At 38.4% G+C, this 26,657-nt stretch overlaps 1 long non-coding RNA gene across 1 annotated transcript; it reads right to left on the bottom strand.

Annotated features, from left to right (window-relative positions):
• Positions 1-15,044: 15,044 nt before the first annotated feature.
• On the bottom strand, positions 15,045-15,996 carry LOC131511896 (uncharacterized). Its single transcript, XR_009261806.1, has 2 exons — positions 15,818-15,996; positions 15,045-15,157 (listed from the first exon to the last, which is right to left on the bottom strand). It is a non-coding gene; the product is annotated as an uncharacterized LOC131511896 (long non-coding RNA).
• Between the last annotated feature and the right edge of the window lie 10,661 nt (positions 15,997-26,657).

Raw genomic sequence — 26,657 nt, 5'->3', positions numbered from 1 at the left:
TCAGATAATGAAATGCCTTTTATACTACATGGAGGGCACACGTGGATGCTATGATAGGATATATTAGATGGGAATTCTGAGGGTCAAACAGGCCACCCTGGGGACCGGCCCTGAGTGCAGCACCACCTGTGGAGGGCAGCCAGGCTGGCAGAGGTGAAGAGACCCTGGAGGAGCATAGAAGCAGCTGCAGAAATGATGAGCGGACAACCTCTGGGTAACTAGATCAGTGTGTTTTGCATTAGAGGCTGAAAGTCTAGCCCACCGTACCACAATAGGGCCAAACAGCCTTAGCAGGTACTGTTGGCAGGCCTCAGGCAGGAGCACACAAGAAGGGGACAAGAAGTAAAGGAGAGGGAGGAAAGTAGTTGAAACAAAAGGAGAGTGAGGTGAAAGCTGAGGTCTCTAAGGAGGTAATACATTGCTAATTGCCCTAAGAGACCCTTGGAGAGGCTGAATTGGGCCTGACAAGCTACGTCCACAGATTCTTGGCCCAGGCTATGCACTAGAATCTCTTGCGCAGCTGGGATTTTTTTAAAAGTTTATTTACTTATTTTTGAGAGAGACAGAGAGATGCAAGGGAAGTGCAGAGAGAGAGGGAGAGAAAGAATCTCAAGCAGCATCTGCACTGTCAGTGCAGAGTCTGACGTGGTGCTTGATTACACAAACCGTGAAATCATGACCCGAGCCTCAATCAAGAGTTGGGTGCTTAACCAACTGAGCCACATGTGCACCCCTGGAATTAAAATGAAAACATTACTGATACCCTGGCCCCACTCCCCCAAGATTCTGGTTTAATTGGAATCAGGGGCTTATCCATCAGCAACTTAAAAAGATGATTCCAGTGCATAGCCAGGGTTGAGAACTACTGGTCTGGCTGATTGGAAGTTGAAGTGATGCCCTGTGACCGTTCAGCTGGTAAGCAGACGCTCAAGAGAAGCCAGGCAGAGCAAAACAAAGAATCTAAACTCATTTTCGGTGCACTGAAATGAGGCTAAGTTCCCCACCTATAAAATAAGACTCATATCTGTCCTTAGAATTGTGGCCATGGCTACATAGAATAATACATTTAAATATAGTCTAACTTGGGGCACCTGGGTGGCTCAGTGGGTTAAGCGTCCGACTCTTGATTTTGGCTCAGGTCACGATCTCACGGTTCGTGAGATCAAGCCCTGGGTCAGGGTCTGCGCTGACAGCATAGAACCTGCTCAGGATTGTCTCTCCTTCTCTCTGTGCCCCTTCTCCACTCATGCTGTATCCACTCATCCACTCTATCAAAACAAATAAATAAACTTTAAACTCATTTTCATATGTGGGAAAACGATGGCAATTACATGCTATACTAATCCACAAATATTTATAGTTGGTTAGTACTGTTATTTACTGTGTATGAGATGTAGCAGCATGCAAGAAATCTAGGCCTTTATCTAAAATAACTAAAATCAGATGGGTTCACCAGAGGTTTTTGGTCCCAGGTTTTCTAGAGTACTCTTTTTTTGTGTGGAGTCATCAACTCTTAGGAACATGTCTTCTGATGCTCCAAATTGCCAGTCACTTTGGAAAGTGGAATATTGCTATCGAGTGATCAATTCAAACTAGATCTGTTTCCACTAGAATGGAAAATACATGAGGGCAAGTGTTGTTGTCTCTTTTATTCAGCTACATTCCCAGTAGCTGGCCCTAGTAGGGGCTCAATAAATGTTTGTTAAAAAGGTGAATGAATTGTTTAAAAACCCCTGTTACTTTAACATGTTGCCAAGGCGTTTGAGAACAAGGAAGGAGATGTCTGATATGAGTTTAAGAGTGAGTTTCTTTAAGAAGCACGTTGAAAAGAAGTGGAATTCTACCAAAGCTGTTTGAAATGAGTCAATAGTACATAGATGGAAAGTGTAGGTATAAAATCAGTTACAAGGCTGGGAGAAATTGGATCAAGTTAGTCAGCAGCTGTAGAATTGCCTGTTGACTAAAAGAGGATCATTTCAGGATTTTGATTCAGGTCTAGGTCATGCTGAAACACTTTTTTTCCCCCTTCTTTTGCTCTAAGGACAAAAAGATGAAGTCTGGAACAGGGAGAGTTGTAGCAATTGCTTTCTTTCTAAAAGTTGCAGGCAGTTATAGATAACTCGTGGTTTATAAACAGAGTAGAAACTACTTACTAAAATTCCTTTATGAAAAGTCGCTTTAAAGTCCCTTGGTTTTTGATCAAAGGCATGCCTACAGACTTCTGATTATAAGAGAAGATTTGTGGCAAATTTGTTTATTTATTTACTATTTTTTTTAAATAATACATTACATCAAACGGATTTTATTTTTTATTTCTAAAGTGTCATCCTGACACTTTAAATATATCTTTTAACATTTATTTATTTTTGAGAGAGATAGAGTGTGAGTAGATGAGGGGCAGAGAGAGAGACACAGAATCTGAAGCAGGCCCCAAGCTCTGAGCTGTCCACACAGCCCGACGTGGGGCTCAAACTCACAAGCCGTGAGATCATGACCTGCGCCAAAGTCAGACGCTTAACTTACTGAGCCACCCAGGTGCCCTGATTTATGGCAAACTTAATCTGCATGGGCCAAAATAAACCCGAGTTAATTTAACCAGAGGATTATCGAGTAGGCTACTTAACTGTAATTATAACAAAGGCTAATGGGCAAGATTGTTGATTGTAGGATATTAGATTTCCTTACATTGTTATAAATTGTGATAGCTTTCTAATGAAAACATCCATCATCATTAAGAAATTTTACATAATGCATTATGCGTTTCAGTAATTAGGTTTTACATGAAAAGGTATCACTGAGTGGTAGTTATTCACTCTGGTGAGAAGCCCTCCAATTGAGCTCATGGTTGAGTAATTATTTCTCAACTGTTAACAGCTAACTAAATTTTAGGCCTTCTACCAAATGGTAATCCGGTCATGGGGTACTCATATCCAATCCCAGTACAACCAAGTGGTGGCACCAGTAATAAAACACTGACTTCAGGGGGCACTTGGCTGGCTCTGTTGGTAGAGCACCCGATTCTTGATCTTGGGGTTGTTAAGTTTGAGCCCCATGTTGAATGTAGAGATTACTTAAAAATAAAATCTTGAAGACAAAACATTGACTTCAGTTCTATATCTTAGTTAATTCAAGGAGACAGGCAGACTCAGGGGCTGTGAGAAGAGGTGGGAGAACAAGATGGATCGGTAGGAGAGGGAGAAAGATCAACAGTAAAGAAATTGAAATGGAACTATCAATGGACAAGAACACCATGCTGAATAGACTCCTGTGCTCACGCACGTAGAAATCCCAGAAAGACAAGGAGAAGCACACTGAATGACAGACTTTAATGGAGTTTAGGGCTTATTACTAAAGCCTTCTAAAATATTTTCCCTCCAACTATAGATATATATGGGAATAACAACATCTGAAACCCACAAAATGAGGTGATACACATAAATCAAGAGTAAATGTTTATTCTTTCTGTCTTGGAATATACTCTTTAGGTATTAAAAAACCTTACAAACCCTAAATTGTCTTTAAAGTAAAAAATTTCAAAGTGACTTTCAAGATTACACATAACTTAGATGAATATGTTCAAGTGTCTTGGTGGCCTTGAATGTCCAATGAAGAAAAGATTTTAAGAAAGTTTTTTAAACCTTCCATGAGATATATAGAAAACGAAAGAGAATAAAGTAAGGAAATATAAGTAATAAAGAGAGGACTCAAACTAAAATTGCACCTAAGTCTTTCTACATCTACCCACACCTCCATCTGGAGAATCTTCCCTGCTCACTTTTACTGACGTTCAGCCATGTTTTGTACCACATGACCCTCCTCCCCACTGCCCAGCCACAGATGGTGGTGCCCAAAGGTGGTATCTGGTCTAGGGATTGCCAGTTCGATGATTTGTCGTGGCTAATAAGGTAAGTTCTGTGACAGCAGGCATCTTTATCTGTTTCTTCCAGGGCTTTTACCCCAGAATGTAGAAGAATGTCTAGCATATATTATATATTCCTTAAATATTTGATGAATGAATGTGGCTTGATGAGCTGTGTCACTTAGAGTTCTCTCTTGTGGATCTGAAATTTGAGAAAAAAAGAGGAAGTTGTGGGGGCAAAATGCAAAAAAATGTTGGAAACTTGAATTGTAGCCAAAAGTCAAGCCCAAGTTATCAGGAAATCAAAAGCAAATGGAGTTGGGAGAGAACGAAGAGAAGGATGCAAAGATGTGACAAGAGGCCAAGATGTTCTGTGCCCCATGTGTATTCATATCCCATGAGACTTCCTGTGCTTAGAGCCCCTAAATATCACCTCAGTGTCTTAAAAACCACTCCCACCCCCATCTCATCCCTTGAGTTAGCTTGAGTAATTCTTTGTTCCTTCTAATTATACAAGATCTAACTTAAGCAATAATGTTGTATTTGATACGGTAATGATGTCCCAAAATAAGGTTATAAGAACTGCTTACCTGATACTAAAAGAAGGATGCTAAACTGACATACAGAAGGGATTAAAATTTGCAAAAATAGGCGGGGCGCCTGGGTGGCTCTTTCGATTAAGCTTCCAGCTCAGGTCATGATCTCACAGTTCATGAATTGGAGACACCCATCAAGCTCTGTGTTGACAGCTCAGAGCCTAGAGCCTGCTTCAGATTCTGAGTCTCCCTCTCTGTCTGCCCCTCCCCCTGCTTGCAGTCTGTCTCTCCCTCTCAAAAAAAAAAAATTTTTTTTTAATTTGCAAAAATAGAAAAGTAAGATTTATAAAATGAAATCAGTCCAGGGCCTAAGAATATATGAAACTATACATTCATTCAACAAACATTAAGTTGTTGCATCCACACGACTCCTGAAACAGAATTCTACGGGCACCAGTGACTGCCACAACAAAGTTTATTACAATGAGAGGCCAGGCAAACCGATCGAACTGGACCGACGCTCTTGACCAGAGTGTGGTCCCGAACAGCCGGGGTACAGAGTTTTTATAGCCGACTACATCGTCTTATTATCACCTGGGAACAGAGAACAAAGGAATAGTTCCCAGGTGGAAACAGTTCAAACAGGCCCTTGCCCCAATCCAATCAAGCGCTAATCCATCCCTTGATTGATAGGATAAGGCTATTATCTCGTAACCTATAGTGTTAAGGCTACAGATTAGCCCTACCCTTACAAAGTGTTTATTAGGTGAAGGCATTGTGCTAGCCACTGGAGACAGCAACAGAAGACATGCTCAATTCTCTTTAGGAATCAACAGCCTAAAAAAGTGCAACAAATTTGAAAAAAAAAAGAAAAAAATCCAAACAAAGTCGAAAGGGAGCATGCAAAAGGGAGACATTTTGAACTAAGACATGAAACATCAGTAGAATTTTGCCAGCAATAAATGAGAAGATTCTGCAGAAATATTGTACCAGAGTTGCCCAGTGGGAGGAGGAAGTCATTTTAGGCAGGAGGAATAAATGTGCAAATGCACGGAGACAGGAAAAAACACAACCATGGAATTATTGTGAAGTACATGAAGGGAAACAGAAGATAAAGCTGAACAGGTAGGCAGCGCTAGATGGTGACGGAGTTGAGATTTCATTCCACACATGACTAGAAGCCATAAAGAACACCAAGCACTAGAAAAAACATGATTATATTTGCACGTGAGAAATTTCACTCTGTGGTGAGGTGGTTTGAATGAAGCCCTAGGATAGTCAGGGGTGGGGTTAAGTGGGTGGTGAGGTGGTGAACCGGAATGGTGCAGAGGAAGATCTGGATATGAGAGATTGGGGGTAAAACTATCAAGACTTAATAATGGATATAGACAAGATCGATAGGTTTGTATAGGCAAAAAAAAAAAAAAAAAAAAAAAAAAAAGATGAAAAAACCATCATTAACATTTGGAAATAATTTTGGCAGTCTCTAAAAAGAATTTACATACTCTTACTTAAACATCAGAACAGCACTGTGAGAGAGTTACTGTTATGATCAAAATCCCATTTTATAGAAGTGTCTGAGAACTATAGTGGCTTACTCAAGGTCACTTAGACTTTAAGAGGCGGAGCCAGAGCTAAAATGACTCCAGTGCCATTCTTTCCCCCCTTCACTGGACTGTGTCTATGAAAATCCGGCGAACAGATAAGAGAGCACAGAAATAGCTTTCTCAAGGTAGCGCTACTGTTGAAAAGGCAACAACAACAAAAAGACGAAATATTAAACTTCTGTCAAAGTATTTTTATAGAATTAAACTTATTTTTCATTTATTCATTAAAATGCCCAAAGAACCAAAGCATTCAGGACTCAGATTTGATTCTTTTCCTTCATATATTGATTTTGTGTTTAAATTCAAAGGTAGGAGTCTTCATTTTTCTTATTTTCCTCTCTTTGAAGAAAAATGACATTTTATAGTTTTGTGAGCAGGGTTATTTTTCTTGTCGCGATTTTATACCCTATTTCAAAAATAGCATGTGGTGTATTTCACAGAGCCCTGGTAGCCAGTTTCTGATGATACTGCACTGAGTCTTTACGTAACACTGCTCTTCTAAGGTACACGATATTTTTACCAACATTCAACTCACTAATCTTTATGATGTCCTTGTCATTTCAAAAGGCATCACGAAATTTTTTCCTTCCTTGCAAATAGAGAAACTCGGTGTTAAAGTGGTTAAGTCTGTTCACGAGTGTCCAAAGTAGATCAATGCCATTCTCTTTTATATTCAAACCACTGGACACATCAGGCTCCAGCTGGGAAAAAAAAAAAAAAAAAAAAAAGTATTGTTGCTTTTTAGATTCATGTTCACACTCACATAACCCGTTTCAATACATTCATTTGCTTACTATGGGTAAGGTCGCGTGTAAGTTATTTTGTTTAATCCTTAGGAATTCTCCAGTCTTTTACCTACCTAGGTAATGATTAATGACATTAATGTAGTAGAAGAGAGATGAATTAATTGATTTTTTTTCCCCAACTTGGGCAAAGAACTTTTTCCTCACTTTGTATTTAAAGTGAGTTGCATTCACAGAAAGTAAGTGCAAAAATTATAAGTGTACAGCTCAAGGACATTATCATTAAAACTAAATATCAGTTCTTGTCAGTGAGAAAAATAACTTTTTATTTGTGTATGTTTTCAAAAATTTTAGTAACTTCACAAAATGTTTCCTTTAATTTTCATACATTTTAATTACAATGCCTAAATTACATTAAGCAGGGAAGTTTTTGAGAGGCCCTAACAACTATAAGGGTTGAGCTGGGTTCTCTAGTTGCAAAGCTAGAAAGAACCACTAGGGGGCGACCAAAACTGTCATTTTCCAAAGTATTTTGAAATCACCGGATTGGAGTTTTAGACCTGGAAATGACCCAAAGGTCATTAAGGCCAAACTTCATATTTTATGGACGTGAAAACGGATTCCAAGTTAAATGACCTGATTTCCCCAAGATCATATACCCATCTGTAAATAGAGGCAGCTTAGAAGTCAAGCTTTCCTGTCCCTGTCCAGGCATGTTCTCCTTAATAGTACTCAGACTTCAGTTCTTCTTTCCATCGTTTGGCAAACATTTACCATCACTTGGTAAACCATGTCATTGATTCTTCCACCCTCTTAGCTGTTGTTCCCTATCAGGAGAAACCTGGAGGCTTGTGTTAGGTTTTTTGGAGCTTCTCCCAGTGAGTTTGGTGATACGAAGTACATTTTGAAGCCAGAACTAGTGAGCAAAGCATGATCTCTCCTGCTGTACCATTATTCAGCAAGAAAATCAGCATCATCATCAGCATCCTTGAATATATGTTCTCTGAATACCGTGGTTTGGCATTGCTTTGATTTCTTAATCTAACTATTTTGATAAATACTAAAGCTTTCTACTTTTAGATTTATATTCTAGAGAAATTTGTGCACATTCCCCCGGAGATGTGAATAAAAATGTTCACAGTAGCACTGTTCATGAAGACACGAAAAATGGGAAACAGCCCAAATATCCATCAGTAGTAAAATGGATAACAAAATTGTGGTCTGTTCATACAGTGGGATACTACAGGGTAGCAAAAATGAATGAATTACATTCAATGGATTAGATAAATCTTAAAAACATGTTGAACAAAAAAACAAGTCATACAAGCCTAGATATATATACCTTTTATATAAATTGAGAGAGAAGGCAAAATTAAACCATATATTGCTTAGAGACACACATATAAGTCAATTAATAAAGGTGAGGGATGATTAACAAAGTTTTAACATATGGTTACCTATGGGGCAGACAGGGAGGGGGACATCATTGGGGAGAGGTACAAAGGAAACTTCTAAGGTACTGGTAATGTTCTATTTCTTAAGATGAATGGTAGGTACATAATTATTCTTTTATTATTCTTCTTAAACTGCATATACACATACACACACACACACACACACACACACACACTCTTGTGAAGGTATGAAATATTCCATAGTAAGAAAGTTTAAACAAAAGAAAGCTAATATTTTCTAAATTAAGTTGGAAATTCTAAATTATGGTTACAAAGGTACACTTTTTTTTTTAATGTTTATGTATTTTTGAGAAAGAGAGAGAGAGAGAGAGAGACAGAGCATGAGCGGAGGAGGGGCAGAGAGAGAGGGAGACACGGAATCTGAAGCAGGCTCCAGGCACTGAGCCGTCAGCACAGAGCCTGACATGCATCTCAAACTTAGAAACCGTGAGACCATGACCTGAGTCAAAGTCAGATGTTTAACCGACTGAGCCACCCAGGTGCCCTTACAAGGTATATATCATAAAACTGTTTTCTTTTTCATTTAGAATTAAAGCTTGGTTTTAACTTATATCTCAGAACATATTGAGAATTAAACATAGTACAAAATATTGCAATAAAGACCATGTTTTAAGAAATACACTTATACTAAGCATGGGTAGGCTAAATATGGCTAGGTCTGATGTTGTTGGATATAGCTATATTTATGTTGGGCCAACACATTTGAAAAACCAAACATCCTCTTTTCACTGATGTTTCCAGAAATATGACGTATCTGGTGAGCTTTACACTGAAAACCAAATCAACTTGGTAAAATTTTTCCTTTTCCTTGTTCTAGGTGTGGTATTATAAAAGCTTAAGTTGTCAGAAAGAAGAGCAGACATATTCTATTACCCACTTTAATATATCTTCAGCCATTTGGGTAACTGAAATTTGTTTTTGCTGAAACAAACATGGCCTTAAACAACCATATGTGTATGTATTTTAGAAATGTTATAAGAAAATTCTTCCCTACTACCACATGTGTATTTATTATTATAGATTATTGTATTATATGAATGCCTGCTTATATTATTAAGCTCTGCAAAAGTAAAGACTTGACTGATGGACTGAGAAATTCTCTATGTCAGTTCTTAAGGGAAGAGGTAGATTACATGGGAAATCAGAACTGAGAGGGCAAAGGAGATGTGGGGTGATAAACAAGGGAGCTGGATCTCTGTTCCTCTTGATGTAGAACTTGAATATTCTCGATACCTAGTCAGGGTCTCCACAGCTATATGATACATGTGCACAAAGTGGAAAAAGGCACCACCTCCCTAAGTCTTCAAGACATTTTACTTCCAACGATTATAAAACTATAATGTACTGACTGAATATGTAACAAGGCACTTAGCTGCCGTTTGCCAGAAAGTAATTTTGATAAATATAAAAATATATGATGTCTATAATGTGAGTGGTACCTCCTTATATGTGATATCTTTCTGCAGTGCCCAACCCACATAGTTCTGTGTCTGGGATTGTACACCTCGGGTTGGGCGCTCGTCTATGGGATATACCATGATGAGGGCAGTTGGAAGCTAGAAGGAATCTAAGCAAAATTTCTTTTCCTAAGGCTTCGTGTGGTATAGGGAGATATCTTTGAGAAAGCCAACTCTACCTTGGATACACTTTGTTTTGATTTATTCCTTTAAAAAAAAATATATCTTCTATAATTTACTCTTTGTTTTTTCTTCCACAATCCAGTTTGGTCTCAGCAAAGAGGAACAATTCCTTGTCAGCCAGCTAGAATGGTGGCAAAGTAATCAACCCGGAGTGGAACCTCAGGTGGGGGAGCAGGGATCCAGCTGCCATTCCTCACCAGGAAATTCGCCACGGTTCCAGATTTGGAATTTCTAGATTTTGTTTCCTTACAGATGCTCAATGGGATTTCATGTTGCAAGGAACCAAGAATTGTGAGTTTTGAAGACAAGTAGAGGGGCAGAGTTCAGATACTTCAGATTTTAATAATAGCTAATAATAGTAACACTTGTTAAGCACTAATTATGAGCTATGCTAAAATGTTTTACATGATTCTGTACTTTATTTTTTATTTTTTTTAAGTTGTTTTAATGTTTATTTTTGAGAGAGAGAGAGAGAGAGAGAGAGAGAGAGTAGGGGAGAGGCAGATAATGGAATCCAAAACAGGCTCCAGGCTCTGAGCTGTTAGCACAGAGCCCAAAGCGGGCCTCCAACACACGAACCATGGGATTATGACCTGAGCTCAAGTTGGACACTTAACCAACTGAGCCACCCAGGAGCCCCTATGCTTATGCATTTTAATCTTTGCAACTACCGTATGAAGTAGGTCTACTAATGGAGGAAAATGAAGCTTAGGAAATTTAAATAACTTTTCCCAGAATATACAGAAGTATCTGGTAGAGGTTAAATCAAACATAGGTCTGTCTGTGTGATTGTAGAGCCTAGATTTACCACTACCCAATCTAAAATAGTCCTTAAAGACCTAATACTTTATCAAATGGACTGAGGCTGAGACAGATTTTACATGAAGCTAATGGGACTTTAGCTTCAGAGCCCCTTTCTTGCATGGGTCCCTTCCACGTCCCCTGGGACATGCTCACATAGTCTCCTGATTTTGTAAAATGCGAAGGCAAGATTTTTGTATTCATTTTCTTAAAGTAGCTTTCCCAAATTGTGCAAGCTTAGGACCTCACAAAACCTCATCCATCTCTTGCTGTCCAAGTCTCATAGGAATAAACAGTTAATCAGTTAGGATTGGCCTAACTCATCCGGTTATTCATTCAAATGCTTTTAGAGAATTGTCCTGGACATTTGGAACTTATGTTCCTACCCTATGAACACTTGTATGATCATCTGTGTAACTCACCAGAATGTGACTCCTTAAAGGCAGACAACATACTTTTTTAACCTGTGTTTCTCTGACATTGAATACATTAAGCTCTTAGTAAATATTTGCTGAATGAATGAATGAATGAATGAGCTTGAGATTCATAAAGAATAAACATCCATTTTCTTTCCACAGTACTGATGACTAAAAATCTACATATGGAGAGATAGACTTTATTTCAAATAGACTGTGGAGCTGTTTTCATTTAGCCAGATCAATGGGTTCAGATTTGAATCTAAGAGGGTCTGTTTCTTTTTTTTTTTCTTCTTTCTTTCCTTCTTCTTTCTTTCTTTCTTTCTTTCTTTCTTTCTTTCTTTCTTTCTTTCTTTCTTCTTATTTTCTTTCTTAACGTTTATTTGAGAGAGAGCACAAGGAGGGGAGGGTGAGAGAGAGAGAAGGAGAGAGAGAATCCCAAGCAGTTTCCTTACTGACACAGAGCTCAATCTGATGAACCATGAGATCATGACCTGAGCTGAAATCACGAGTCAGACACTTAACTGACTGAGTCACCCAGATGCCCCAACAGAGTCTATTTCTGATGGCAGAACTAGAGGTAGAGAGGGGAGCAGGAAAGGTTGTGGGGAAACATAGGGTCATACTGGGACATAAAAAAATTAAAGAGGTTAGGTTGACCTGATGCTTTTCAAGCATTCTATTACTCTGCCATGGATTTGGGGTTTCATGTTGGTATGAGCTAAACTAAGTTCTCCATGGAGTCATCTTACAGCTGTGCCCTGTAAGGTGGGATAGGAGGGGAATATTTTGGGGAGGGGAGAGCCTGGCATGGAGGAATCAGGAATTTGTACCTGTCCTTCCTCTGAAAACAAGTAAGTGGAAAAAGATGTCATTAAGGGAACTAGGTGGCAGGCGAAGAGAATTGGTGTTAGGCTTGATATTAAGAGTCAACTTGCCTGGGCATCAAGGTACCCAGACATTTGGTCAAACATGATTCTGAGGCTGTTTATGAGGATGCTTCTGGGTGAGATTAACATTTCTCTTTTCGTTGTTTTTTAAAAAAATAATCTCTATACACAACATGGGGCTCAAATTTAGAATTCTAGATCAAGAGTCATATGCTCCACCAACTGAGCTACTCAGGTGCCCCTGAGGTGAACATTTCTGACTCAGGACTGAGTAAAGCAGATTGCCCTCTCTAATGTGGGTGGGCTCAATCCAGTCAGCTGAGGGCCTCAAAAGAGCAAAAAGTTTGCCCCTCCCACATGTAAGGGGAATCTCCTTGACTGCCATCAAGCTGGGAGGATTTTTACTGCCTTCAGACTCTGAATTGAAACATTGAATTGAAACATTGCTTCTTCCTGGGCCTCCAGCCTACTGACCTTCTGAATAGAACTACACTACCAGCTCTCTTGGGTCTTCAGCTTGTTGACTGCAAATCTTGGGATTTGTCAGCCTCCATAATGACATGAGCCAATTCCTCATAATAAGTTTCTTTATATATCCATATCTATATTTATATTCATATCTGTCTCTATATCTGTCTATCTTGATATCTCTGTATCCTATTGGTTCTGTTCCTCTGGAGACCCTGATTACTACAGCTGGAAATAAGGGCCTGAGGGGTCAAATGTCCATGTTTCCTATGGTCTGCATGTGGATTACATTAAAAAGAGGTGAGTTTGGGTCATCTAAAAGAGATATCAGGGGCGTCTGGGTGGCTTAGTCGGTTGAGGTTTGGAGTCCTGATTTTGGCTCAGGTCATGACCCCAGGGTCGTGGGATCAAGTCCCATGTCGGACTTCATGCTGAGCATGGAGTCTTTTTGAATTTCTCTCTTTCTCTCCCTCTACACCTCTCCCTGACTTGTGCTCTCTCTCTCTCTTTCTCTTAAAAAAATAAATAAATAAAAGAGACTCCCCCAAAACAGTCTTTCTAAGGAGTGGTGGTGGACCATCTAAAGCTTCAAGGTGAGATGCAGTATGTGGAATAGGAAGTGGTGGAGAGAGGAGTAGTCAGCCCCTCATCACTCATTATGAAAGGAAACAGAAGGTTGGAGGTCCTCAGGAGTGGGAACTCAGAAAGTCCACAGCATTAACTAGGAGATACTACTTTTGTCCTCTAATCCATCTCCTCCATTGATTGGACCATAGAAGAGCCACAAAGAGCAGTTACAAAGTATAGAAGGAGATAGATCTAGAAAGAAAGAATACCTCTTCATCATCACACACAGGTAGATCTAGAAAGAAAGAATATGTCTTATGCCACACAAACCCACCCTGGCCTTTCCCATTTGAGACTTGGGCTCTTGATTCAGGCCTGAGCATGAAAAGAGGGGGGGAATGGGGTCATAAAGAGAAACTCTGAATCAAACGACGGTGTATTATGTTAATATTAGATGATACTGAGCTTTTTATTTTTATTAAAAAAAATTTTTTTTAGCATTTACTTATTTTTGAGAGACAGAGACAGAGTGTGAGTGGGGTCAGGGCAGAGAGCGAAGGCGAAACAGAATCCGAAGCAGACTCCATACTCTGAGCTGTCAGCACAGAGCCTGATGTGGGGCTCGAACTCATGAACCATGAGATCATGACCTGAGCTGAAGTGGGACGCTTAACCAACTGAGCCACCCAGGCACCTGAATATTGAGGTTTTTAATAGCCAAATATGGCCAGAAAAACTAGGATCCCTGCCTAAGATTTCGTGCAAGGATAGAGGAGAATAATTTGACAGAAGTTAGAAAGAATGGTGAAGAATGAGTAAAACTGAAAGAGTAAAAGTAAAACTTTTGCCCTTGACTGGGTCCAGCTTATTCAATTAACCAGGTATATTCAGTTAGCCAAAAGAGAAATTTTTGGTGTGCGAATTTGTAAAACTTCTTATGACTACCGTTACTATTTTATCCCAAAAAGTATAATGGAGACCTAAGAGCGCCCTTGATTTAAGCCTCAGGGGATTTGCTTTCTCTTTTTCTTTCTTCCAATGACTCTGCCAAAGGCCAGCAAACTCATTTCCTGAATCAATTGGATGATTCAAAATTTCTCATCTCCAAAGTATAGCCTTAAAATCCTTTAAACAGAAATTGAATATTGTAGCTTTGTATGTATCATTGTAATAACATAAGCATCAAAATGACACCAAGACTTAATGAGCCAACGAGGTCTGTGATTAATTCAGGAAGGTAGGAGTCTGTTGAAGAGGAGGGGGTGGTTCCTGCCAGGAATCTAAATGCTTTTCATCAAGGAAAGACACATCCTCATGAGATGCAGATCATGATAGTTTCAGGGCTATAGCTTTCAAACACTGCCCCTATTTCCAGGAAACAATACATTTGCCCTTACGTATTCATAACAATCTCTGAGTGTTTAGCAACTCGCTGCTTTTTGCCAGGCAGCAAAGTTCTCTGCTAAAATGTTGTCAGATCATCAGCCCACAAGCTATAAACCACCTACCCACTAGCTCTGTTCTTCAACACTAATTTTCTTTTAATGCCTGTTTGTTTGTCCGGGGGGTGGGGGAACAGGGAGCTATTATGATGATTTATAGCATCTGCTTGATCTCCAAGATTTGATTTGTTTAAATATGGAGTCTGGTATTCAGACGGCATTTGAAAAGTTTGCAAATAAATGAATATCTTTTCTTGAAATTGAACCGAGGAAATGATTAATTCCCTTGGTTTCTTCTTGTTTGTCTGAAAGTGGGGGTTCAGAAAGCATCAAAATGGAAGGCACCTGTTGTGCCAGCCTTAACTTTAACAGTCAAATAGAGCATAAAATCTCCTGGATTAGTAATAGAGCTTTGGTTTTCCAAAGCAGCCTCTGCATTCTCAGGACCAAATTAAGGGGCGGAATTTTAGGTCCACCAGTCTCATCTTGAATTTTCTACATGATGCTACTTTCAGATGTCCACATCCTAAGTCTCTGTCCTTTACAGGAAGGTTTCTTTCGTCTTCTTCTATTCTATTCTTTTCTTTCTTCCCCTTCTTCTTCTGCTTCTGCTTCTTCTGCTTCTTCTTCGTTTTGTCTGACATATTCAAAGGAATATATCTGATGGAATAGTGATAGCTCACAGAATCTCCAAGAAACCAGAGAACAAGGGTCTGCAAACAAAGAAGAATAGGAAAGGCCAGTTGAATAAAACCACAGACAAAGCCACACACCAGCATCATCTGGGAAAGGTAGTAGTGCCCCTGCGGAGTGAGAAACCCTGTAGCTTTGCACTGCTGGCCCTGGACACTGGACATGCCAACGGCTCCATGACTTCTGCTGCCCTTGGACACAGGTGTTACATTCAGGATTTTTTTTTAAGTATAGCTGACATACAATGTTACATTAGTTTCAGGTGTACGACATGGTGATTCAACAATTGTACACATTATGCAATGCTCACCACTATATATGTAGTCGCCCTACATTATTAGAATATTATTGACTGTATCTCCTATGCTGTACTTTCCATTTCCACAGTTTGTTTATTTGTTTATTAATTTAATTTTTTTTTAAAGATTTTTTTTTAAGTAATCTCTATACCCAGTGTGGGTCTTGAACTCATAACCCCGAGATCAAGAATCACATGCTCCACTGGCTGAGCCAGCCAGGTACCCCTCCACAATTTACTTATTTTATAATGGGAAGTTTACACCTCTTAATCCCCTTCAATTATTTCACCCATCCCCCACCTCCCCTCCCCTCTGGCAACCCTCCCCCCCTTCCCCCCCCACCCTTCCCCCGCCCCAGTTTGTTTTTGCTTCCATTTCTACCTTCCAGGTCTCTGGTAACTTCTCACGTGCTGATAAAATGTTCGTCTTGTGATTGCAGATTCTGTTTTTCAGAATGGAAAGATGAGAACCTTAGTATTACCAGCAATGATTCAGAACCTCACAAAAAGTTCAGTGGGCACCTTTCCCCGGCATATCAGAAGGCTTGGCTAGAATGTATGACTTTCTCTCTTTGGGTCACGTATTGTGACATCATTATTGCTTGTTGCCATTCTAGTCCAGAAGTTTTAAAAAGGCTTTCTTTCTGTTTGCTTTCATTTCAGTTAAGTAGTCAATAACCATTTGGGCCTAAAAGGCAACAATGCAGCTGGCGATGGGTGTAAGAGATAGGCAGAGAGAAAAATGGCAAAAATAGAACGCAATGGAATTAATTGAGAGAAAGAGAAAGAGGAGAAAGCCAAGAGGAAGAGAAGAACGAGCAAGATGGGAGTTATCACACATGCGGGAGATGACCTGTGATCTGATATTAAGTAATAAAAAGCATAAATAATGTACAGGCCTTCTGCACTTTCTTATAATGTGGCAATCACCAGAACATTTCATTTTCCTTAGTGTATTTGATAGTTTGGGCCTCGGTCATTTAATTTTTGAAACAGGAGGTGATACTTGTTACTGGATTTTGAAGCGAAGTAAGTTAAATCAGATAAACAAAGCATTTAGCCCAATGCCTGGTGTATTGTAATTGTAATTGCCCAATGAAATGTTAGATTCCCTTCCCTTTGACCCAATAGGTTAATGTTTTATCACGAAAGGAAAAGAGCAAGAGGAAAACAAAAACAAAGGCAACGGGATGAAATCTATAAATAATGACATAACCGCCTTTTTCTGTGGATTCTAAACTCTTCTTCTTCCATGACTTCTTTTATCAGGGCTGTCAGCTAATAATAATATTAGCTGATTTGAGTTTTTCCTGTTCTGCTTCCTCTATTAGAAGAAACATTATTTGCTTTGCTTCGGTGGGGGGAGGGGAGAGTTGTTTTCACGGAAGCCTGTTATGCTGCGCTAAGGGGAGTGGACTGTACTCTTCAGGCTGAGCAGCCAGCAGCATTGTTCAAGCTCAGAAGGCATCCAACAGGCTTTTCATTTTGCAATATCCACCTGATGTAGGAAAGGAGATGAGAAGAATGAGGCTGTAAGCTAGAAATCATTTACGCAACAATATGCACCCAGTGCCTATTTTATGTTAGGTGCTAGGGAGACAACGTCCCTGACCACTCGGAGCTGACTATATAGTAGGGGAGGCAGACCCTCAAATAAGAATGTAAATACATATTTGGGTAAATGTAATGAAGGAAAAGGAAGGATAGACTCTATGAATGAAAGGAAATGCTTCTCTGAGAAAGTGATGCTTGGGCTTGAAGATAAATAAAGGAAGTCAGACAGAGAAGAATAAGGAAAGACCTTATTCAGGAAGGAGAAACTCGAACATGCTTATGTGCTGAAGGGAATGATGACGTTGTGCGAGGGGGGTTTAGGAGAGAGGCAAAAGACAGGATAATTTATGGAGTAAGAGTCCTCAGAGGATGTGTTCAGTACTGGGGTAGAAGAATTAGCCTTGGCCAGGAGGAAGGTCACCATTCGCTTCGGGATAGGACAGAAGGAGAGGGAATGGAAACATGTATTGATAGGTTTATAGATGAAAGATAGGATATGGCGGAGTTTTTCTGGGATGGTCTCGTGTTCTTTGCGCAGTAGGAGAAGTGGTTGCTGAAGGTGAGGACAGCTTATAGAGTGGAGGGCTTGGTGAAAATGAATTGAAATGGCTTCCTTGGAAAACCAGAGGGAGCCATGGCAGGGGGATGAGGCTCCTGTCCTTCCTCTGAGGGATGCTCCCATAGTCCCCCTTTCTCCCTTTAATTATTATATTTTCCAAGGAACTCAGTAGTGACATACAGCACCCATGAGGACAAGCATAGGAGAATTCTCCCATTACACCTGTATGTCTTAAACAACAACAACAAAGAAAAATGGTACATTTATGCAGGCTTCCTTTCATCCACCCTTCAGTGAGACCCAATAATGATATTGGCAAAAATGAGAAATCTGAGAATATGGAGTGTGAGTGTCAATGTGGGCAAAAGGGAACACTGCTGGGGATGGTTGTGATGGTGTAGACTCATACAGCTATGAAGAGCCAGGTTACAATGTTTTGTAAAATTTAAACTTTCATAAACTATGTATGCCATAACAGCAAGAGACAGACCTTGAAGATAGTTTTTCAAACAGCAGATGGACACCCAATGGTGGGTCCAGAAATCAAGTGGCTCTCAGCTAACAAGTTAAAAGAACTTAGATTAAAGGTAGGTCATATCAGAGGTCATTACTCATAGAAAGAATAAGTACTATTTCTCAAAAAATGTTGATTTCACCTACATATATGCAACTGGTTACAAGGAGACTTGAGCTGGTCACAGTAAGAAATTTTCGATGAGATCAAATAGGTAGAAACCCTTCTCTAGGGCAACTCACACACATGCACACAAGGAAACATGACTAGAGCCATTTCTCAAAGCATTGATTATAATAGTGATTTATAATTTAGGAAACCATCTCTGTCAGTAGATGAATTGAAAGTGGTCTGTTTATATTATGCAGTATTGAACTAGGTCCAACTATATCAGCATTCATAAATCTGAAAAGTGAAAAAAGCAAGCCGAAGAATATGTAAGTATGATACCAATTGTGAAAAATTAAAAAAAACCCACAAAACAATGCCATATATTATTTTCACTATATTTATATTTATATAAAAGAATAAAAATACTGGAAAGATATGCCATACGGTTTGGTAATTGTTGCCTCTGGAGAGTAGAAAAGGGACTCGGACTGCACATGGGAACAAAGAAGATTTTATTTCTCATGTTTTTAATTGAAAATGTTCTTGAGAAAAATGCAATAAGGTAATAATTGCCAGTTTGGGGCAATGAATACACCACTGTCTGTTATATTTTTCTTTGTACTCACTGTAGTTTTTTTTTTAAGTTTCATTTATTTATTTTGAAAGAAAGACAGAGAGGGGGGAGGGGCAAAGAGAGACAGAGAGAGAGAGAGGAGGAGAGAATCCCATGTAGGCTCCACATGTTGTCAGTGCGGAGCCCAATGCGGGGCTGGAACTCATAAACTGCAAGATCATGAAATCAGGAGCTGAATGCTTAACCGACTGAACCACTCACGCACTCCCTCACTCATTGTAGTTTTAAAGATGCGTTTACAAAAAAAAAAAAAAAAAAGTTATGTTTACACATTCTTTGATATTCCTCCCCTCAAGAGATGGAGTTTAATTTCCCTCTCCTTAAGTTTGGGCTGGATTTGGTGACTGGCTTCTAGAAAATAGGATATGGCAGAAGGAATGGAATGCCACCTTTAAGATAAGACCAGTAGCTAGGAAAGAAGATTCTAGCTTGTATCCTGGGTTCTCTCTCTCTCCTTCTATTCCTTCCTCCCAACCCCCTCTCAGATTTCTCATTCTGGGGGACCAGCTGCTAAGTTAAATGAACAGCCTTATGGAGTGGCCCGCAGGGTGAGGAAATGAATCTGCTACCAACAGTCAGAGGAGTGAGCTCGTGTGATTCTTAGCCCCTTCAGATAACTGCCGTCCTGGCCGACAACATGACTACAGGCTTGTGAGAGACCTTGACTGAGAACCATACAACTAAGCCACTGTCAAATTTCTGACCCTCAGAAATTGTGTGAGATAATAAATGTTTACTGTTTAAAGCTGCTAAGTGTTGGGGCAATTTGTTACATTGCAGTAGATAACTATTGTAAGTTCTCTGTATTTATATTTTTTCTCAAAAAAGGAAAAATCTCTTCTAAATACATTTATAAGTCAATAAAACTTTAAAATGAAAGGAACAGAAAGAAACTATTACCTACTCCCTTAAAATATCAACACAAACCAAGAAGTCAAGTGTTTGAGGGTATCAGAGTCATAGAATGAAGCTTAAGAACATGAGCTCTAGAGCCAGACAATCTAGACTTAATGCCCTTCCTCTGTGCCTCACTAGCTTTGTGACCTTGGGAAAGTTACCTAACCTCTCTGACCATCAGTTTCCTTATCTGTAAAATGGGAATAATAGTAGTTCCTGCCTCATAGGTTTGTGGTGAAGGTTAAATGAATCTATTTGTTCTCTATTTATGAGTTTGTTTCTATTTTTTGTTTATTGTGGTTTTTAGATTCCCACATATAAATGAAATCATATGTTATTTGTCTTTCTCTGACTTATTTCATTCAGCATAATCTAGTATGGTGACAGGCAGTGACTGCATTTGTCATGGTGAGCATTGTGTGATGTACAGAATTGTTGAATCACTCTGTTGTGCACCTGAAACTAATATAACATTGTATGTCAACTATATTTCAATAAAAAAAGGCTAAATGGACCAACAAATATAAGGCAATTAGAACAGTGCCTGACATACAATGAGCACTTTATACATGCAACTTACAATTCTTAGTATTGTGTAAAGGCAGGGGGCCTTAAAGATGATCTAATTCAACCCTTTCATTTTGTGAGTGAGGAAAATGGAGATTCTTCATTTAGGGCTTAGAGCTATTTCTTCCTTGAGATGTCATTTCCACAGGAATTTTCTTTTTCCTCCCTTTATGTTAATTATACCTACTGAATGTCCCAATTTGCAAGGAACTTTGTTGGGCTCCTTTACATACAGTACCTCATCTAATCCTTAAAATAATGTAGGTATTTTTGTTATCTCCGTTTTGAAAAAACACTCAAACTCTGAGAGCTTATCATTTGCTCACAGACTAGTCAGTGGCAAAGTCAGAATTCAAACTCAGGTCTTCTGATAACAAGATTAGTGGCACAAGTACTTTTTAAACCATTTTAAGGTGTTTCAAGATTGACTGTCTGGATTATAAAGGTCTTGTAGCCTTCTCTGCCTACAACCTTATAGGACTCTAGAACAGATGTTTTCTTTGTATTCTTTTTTGGAGGTGACTATGGGTCACTTCCACATTTTTCGAAGGATGATCGAATCTGGAATCATGACTTCATCTTTCTATAGAGCAAGACCTATTTCTACAGAATGCATTGTTTGGTCTATTTCATTTCCATAATATTCTTCTACTTGGTTCCCTATTCTATATTCCAAAGAGGAACATGTCAGCTGACTGCTAAGAACTGGCAGGTCATCTAACGAGACTTAGCAGATTAGGAAGAGCTCAGGAAATGCTCCCAACCTACTAAAACTGACCTCAAACCCACTATTAATCAACCATGAAGCTTTAGTTTTGTTACTTGATTTTCACAACAATCCTATGAAACCTACTGAGATTTCCCCTTGTCTTACAGATCAGATAGAATCTTGGGGAGTTGAATTGGCGTACTCAGAGTAACAGATCAGAAGAATTCTGTTCTGTTCTGTTCTGTAGCAGAGTTCTGAGTGTCCTTCTCAAAACACCTTTACAACTGTACCCAGTAGTTCCACATCTGGGTCTTTAGCCTCCAGAAAGACTCTCAAAGGGTGCAAGAATATATGTACAAGGGTGTTCATTGCATTATTCATAGTAATGAAAACTTGAAGACTATTTAAAGATTCAACCACAGAAGGTTATTTAAAGAAATTATGACAAGGGTGCTTGGGTGGCTCAGTTGGTCAAATGTCCAGTGTCAGCTCAGTTCGTGATCTTGCAGTTCATGAGTTTGAGCCCTGCATAGGGCTCCCCACTGACAGTGCAGAGCCTGCTTGGGATTCTCTCTCTCTCTCTCTCTCTCTCTCTCTCCTACTCTCTCTGCCCCTCCCCCACTTGTGCTCTCTCTCTCTCTCTCTCTCTCTCACTCAAAAATAAATGAATTTTAAAAAATCTATTAAAAACAATAAATAAAGACATATTCATACTCTGGGAGGGATACTTAGCAGCCATCTAAAACAATGAGGTGAACATACACATACACAGACACACACACACACACAGGGACATGAAGAACAGACCAAAAAAATTATTTAATTAAAAAAATCAGGTTACAGAACAAGATGTGATTCCATTTTAATATAAGGAATAAACTCCACAAATTACTATGTCTGTGCATATAAAAGGGTGTCGGAGATCATGTAACACACGTTAACACTGATAATCCTTGGTTGCAGACAGTTGGGAGTAGGAAAAAAAAAAGACACATGAACTCCAACTTAGGTTGTTTACATTTTTATAATGGTTATATGTTACTTTATACCTAAATGTTTTAGGCTGAGTTATTCACAATTTTTAAAAGTTATTCAGCCTCTTAAGTATTTATTGAATTTTTGTTATGTGTGTGTTCAGCACTCTGCCAGCTGTTAAAGAACTCACAAGGAAGCTCTCTTGAGGAAGTTTGCATCTGGCTGGAGAGAAAAGCAGAACTTGGAAAATGACACAAGACAGTTTTTACACTTCACTGCTGGGGGAATGACCAATTAGTGTGCCAGTCAGATACCTTTTGGGAAGAGTCATACAGATTTCATTCTCTGTTGAAGATTTTGTACAAGGAATGTGGGCTTGTGTCCCAAATTTCCCTGCAATGGGATATTTGCAGCTTCGAGTATCACTAAAAATCACGAATTGCTCAGTATCACTTGGGTTAACTAAACTGGAGTAATGTGTCCTTTATTCATCTATTACGTACAGTTCTCAAAAGTGACTTTGATTGGCTTTTCAGCATCAACAGAAATTGGGCTGCTGAAACTGGGTGACGTCGCCTCAGGCACCCAGTGTCCCTTATACGTAGCCTAGAGAAGGTCATTTCTGGCTTGTGAAGCAGTTCTCAGTCCAAGCCAAACCAAACTGTAATGGCCAAGGTATCTGGGTTCATTTTATTGACAAAGCATGCTCTTTGAGCCACCGAGCTTATATTTAAAAGAGCTGATTGGTGCCGCTTTTCTTCATGGCAAATTATGGACACCTACAGCTGTGTAGTATACAAGTTAACAGTGAAAATAGCAGAGGTAAAGGAAAAGCCTTTTTGATGATAGCCAGGTTCAAAAAAATGAAAGAAGTCGGCATCTCTTAGCTAGTTTTCTTGGGTAGGGCTGCTTTATGAAGTTGAATAGGTTGTATCTGCTTTGGAGTGTTCACTGGGGGAGAAAATCAGGCTGAGTTCTGCTCACCAAACATGGTGCAGTGCTGGCTATGTGGCCCTGGCGTGTATGTGATAAGGTTCGTGGGAGAAGAACGCCTTTTTTCAAGTAGCATAAAAGCACCTTGTGGGCCAGCAATGACCCTATCCTTGGGATAATATCGGCTTGGAAACCCTAGCAAACTGTAGAATCAGAACTAAGGGCTATGCTGAAAGATTTGGAGGAAATGGAATTCAGCAGAAAACTCAAGTAAATGTTTCCAACTTGAGCCTGGTACATAGTTCATATTTAATAAATATTTGTTAAACGAATAAATAGTGCTGGGGATAGAGTAGGGAGAAAAACAGACAAAATCTTTGAGCTTGTGTATTGAATTAAAGTAAGATTCAGTACTTACTATACTGCATGATACCATTTACATAAAGACCACAATTAATAGTTAACTGAGAGGAGCATTCAAGAATTATTAAGGATGGTAAATTAGGGAGACTTTTCAGTTCATATTGTTGAAAGTTTTTACATTAAGAATATGTTCATGAGTTACTGCTTAATTTAAATTTAAAAAATTTAAGCACAAGAAAGCCAAGAAATAGTGATAGACAGTGGATCACATGGGCCAGCTTCTCAATCTTTCTCAAAAAAAAAAAAACTTTTATAATATTCATTACATTATATAAATGAATTAATTTAACTTGTCTTCTATCAGATTTTCCTCAGAATTACTCCTTCTTAGCACAGTCATGCTATAACTTCCGTTCTATAATTCATTCTCCTTTTATTCTTGGGGTATGTATCTTGGCACTTTCAGAAATCTTCAAATTACAAATTTCATGATAGCTTTTTCTTTTTCTTTTTTTTTTCTTGATAAAACTTCTAGTTAGGAATCACTTTTAAATTAGGCTGTTTCTCTTTTTTTACAGTTCCAACACCAGCACTAAAAATTGACTTTCTGGTGGAGACCATTTTCATAAAGAAATAATAATTAAAGAAAATTAATTCACAAGTGTCCCCATGTATATAAAGGTAAGGGGAGAACAATAAGATAAAAACTTCAGGGGTATTCAAAGAAATCTGGTAGTCTCATTCAGTCACCAGCAATTCTGTAAAACTAGAATTTATGTGTATAAAATTCAAATTCTTTTTTTAAATAAAATTCAAATTCTTACCACAAAAGAATGACAAATAGTTTCAAGACCAAGTGTCTACTGAACAATTGATTATATTAGTAATATTTCAATTCAATAGGGTCTCTCTGAGATTATGTTCAGATCACTTTAACTAGATTTTTGATGTTTGTAAAACTTTTAAATCTCATATTAATCAAACATTTCTTATAATATATAATTTCTGGTTTAAAAAATTTTTATTATTAGGCATAACATAGATGTAAGTATAAATAACAACCATAACAATAATAAGTGAACACCCAGATATGCTCCACCCCACTTAAGAAATAGAATATTATCACTCTGTGTCCTACCTTCTGTCCCTGCACTGTCTCATCCCTCTTCTTTCCTCCTCTTCCCCATGGCTATCTTCTATACTGAATTTTGTATTTATCATTTCTTTGTTTTTCTTTACAGTTTTACTACATATGAATGTATTCTTAAGTAACAGATTGTTTAGCTTTGCATGTTTTTGAACTTCGTACGAGTGGAAGCATATAATTCTTCTCTCCTGAAACATGTTCTTTTTTCTTCAACATATAGGTTTTTGATGTTCATCTATGTTGACATATGTAACACTAATTTATTTTCACTGCTATATTGTATTCCATTTTATGAATAAACTGCAATTTATTGATTCAGTTGCTTGATATTTGAGTTACTAGTTTTCTATTTGAAAAAATGGCAGTGTTAATATAATTAAACATATCTCTTGGGTAAGAATTTCTTTAGGGTATATATTCAGGAGCAGGATTGCTGGATTGTAAACATGTGCACATTCTAGTTTATTTGAAATGTCAGTGTTTTTCTAAGTGGTTTTAAACAAAGGTTTTTTTTTTTTATTATTGAAGTATGGTTGACATATATTAGTATATTAAAGTGGGTTTTTTAAAGTTTAATTATTTATTTTGAGAAAAAGAGAGAGAGAGAGCAAGCACAGGGGAGAGGCAGAGAGAGAGGGAGAGAGAGAATCCCAGGCAGGCTCCATGCTGCCAATGCAGAGCCCAACATGGGGCTCGATCCCAGGAACGGTGAGATCATGACCTGAACCGAGATCAAGAGTCGGGTGCTCAATTGACTGAGCCACCTAGGCACTTCAAAGTTCAGCCATTCATTCTTAGTAAATAGTCAGAATTTAATCCTCATAAAAAGAAGCAGCTGCCATTATAATATCCCTATGCAGGTAAGGAAACTTAGATGCAGAGGTGTTTAAGTAACTTGGCCAAGGATCTCATATGACTGGAAAGATGTAGCTAATATAAAGACAAAATACAGAGACAAATAGACTTTTTGTTTTTGAAGGATGCCAAGACTTTGAAGTTATTTTTCTTTTCTTATTTTATTTTCATCACATTTCTATTTTCTGTAAACCAAAAGCCACACTGCAAAGTCTTATTCTTAGATTTCTGGCAGCTTGGACATCTAGCCAGATGATTGGAATTTCAGTCATTTTTTTTCCAAAGTACTTACTTGTAGGTGGCAGTGTTACTTGCAAACCCTACTTTGCATTTTTTTTCTGGGGAAGATTAGAAAAAGCCATCTGGTTAACATTACCCTGAAAAATTCTTCTCTGAGTGGAGCTTCCTAAGAAGAAATTTTAAGGGAAGAATGTGGTATAAAGCTACGCAGAATACAAATAGAAACATTTAGAAACTGAAGCATTGCATTCTGATACTTATGAGAAGTATCTTTCCCTACAATAAATTCACTTTTCTTCCAGCCCTTTTCTCCACTTTTCCTTTTGAGGAAATTTTTTTTTGAATGAAACTCTGTTTCTTGATAACACTTTTGTAGCTCTTGTTGAGGTTTAATCTTGTTCACATACTGCTTGATTTTGAACTTTGGTCTCCTTTTCCATTAGCCGTCTTTTCTATTCCTGTTTTTGTTACCACCATCCTCCACCTCCCTAATAGTCGTTCTTGCCTCTCTTTGCCTAGAAGAGAATCTGGCAAATAATAGGTGCTCAGTAAATACTTGTTGATTAACTGAATGACTGCTTAAACGGAATGAACAAATGAACTAGTGAGTGAAGACCTTTCCAGGGAGGAAGGAAACAAGATCAAAGAGAGAAAACTTGAAACAAATTGTAACTGATGGACTTTGTAAAGAAGGTTTGGTGATAATGACTTTATTCTTTTACATTCCCTAAAATCTGTTGACTCTGAGAAGGCTACATATCCATGTAATTTCAGGACTCAGTTTAGAAAAATCAAATGCTATTCTAAAAATGACTATTGGATCAATTTAAAAAGTTAGTTTTTTGGTCTAATTAATTCATTTAATTACAGTTATCTTGTCCGGTTATTTGGCACCTACAACTAACAAGATGTTTTAGATCTTTAATGCCTAGTAAGTTACTCTTTCTTATCTTTTACTTTGAATCTCTTAGAATATCATTTTATATTGTACGGTTCTTTAGTTTTCGAAGTAACAAAAGTTAAAGATGGTGACATTAATCTGGGCCATATTAAATCATACCTGTTTTAAAAAAACATTCATGATGATAAAAAACTGAGACATTGATTGGCATTTATTATAATTCTTATTTTTGTCTTCATAAAATTAACCTTTTGTTTATTTTT

The sequence above is a fragment of the Neofelis nebulosa genome, chromosome 1 (genome assembly GCF_028018385.1).
Source record: "Neofelis nebulosa isolate mNeoNeb1 chromosome 1, mNeoNeb1.pri, whole genome shotgun sequence".
Taxonomy (NCBI): domain Eukaryota; kingdom Metazoa; phylum Chordata; class Mammalia; order Carnivora; family Felidae; genus Neofelis; species Neofelis nebulosa.
Note: the sequence above shows the minus strand (reverse complement) of the source record. Positions and strands in the feature narration are given on the sequence as shown.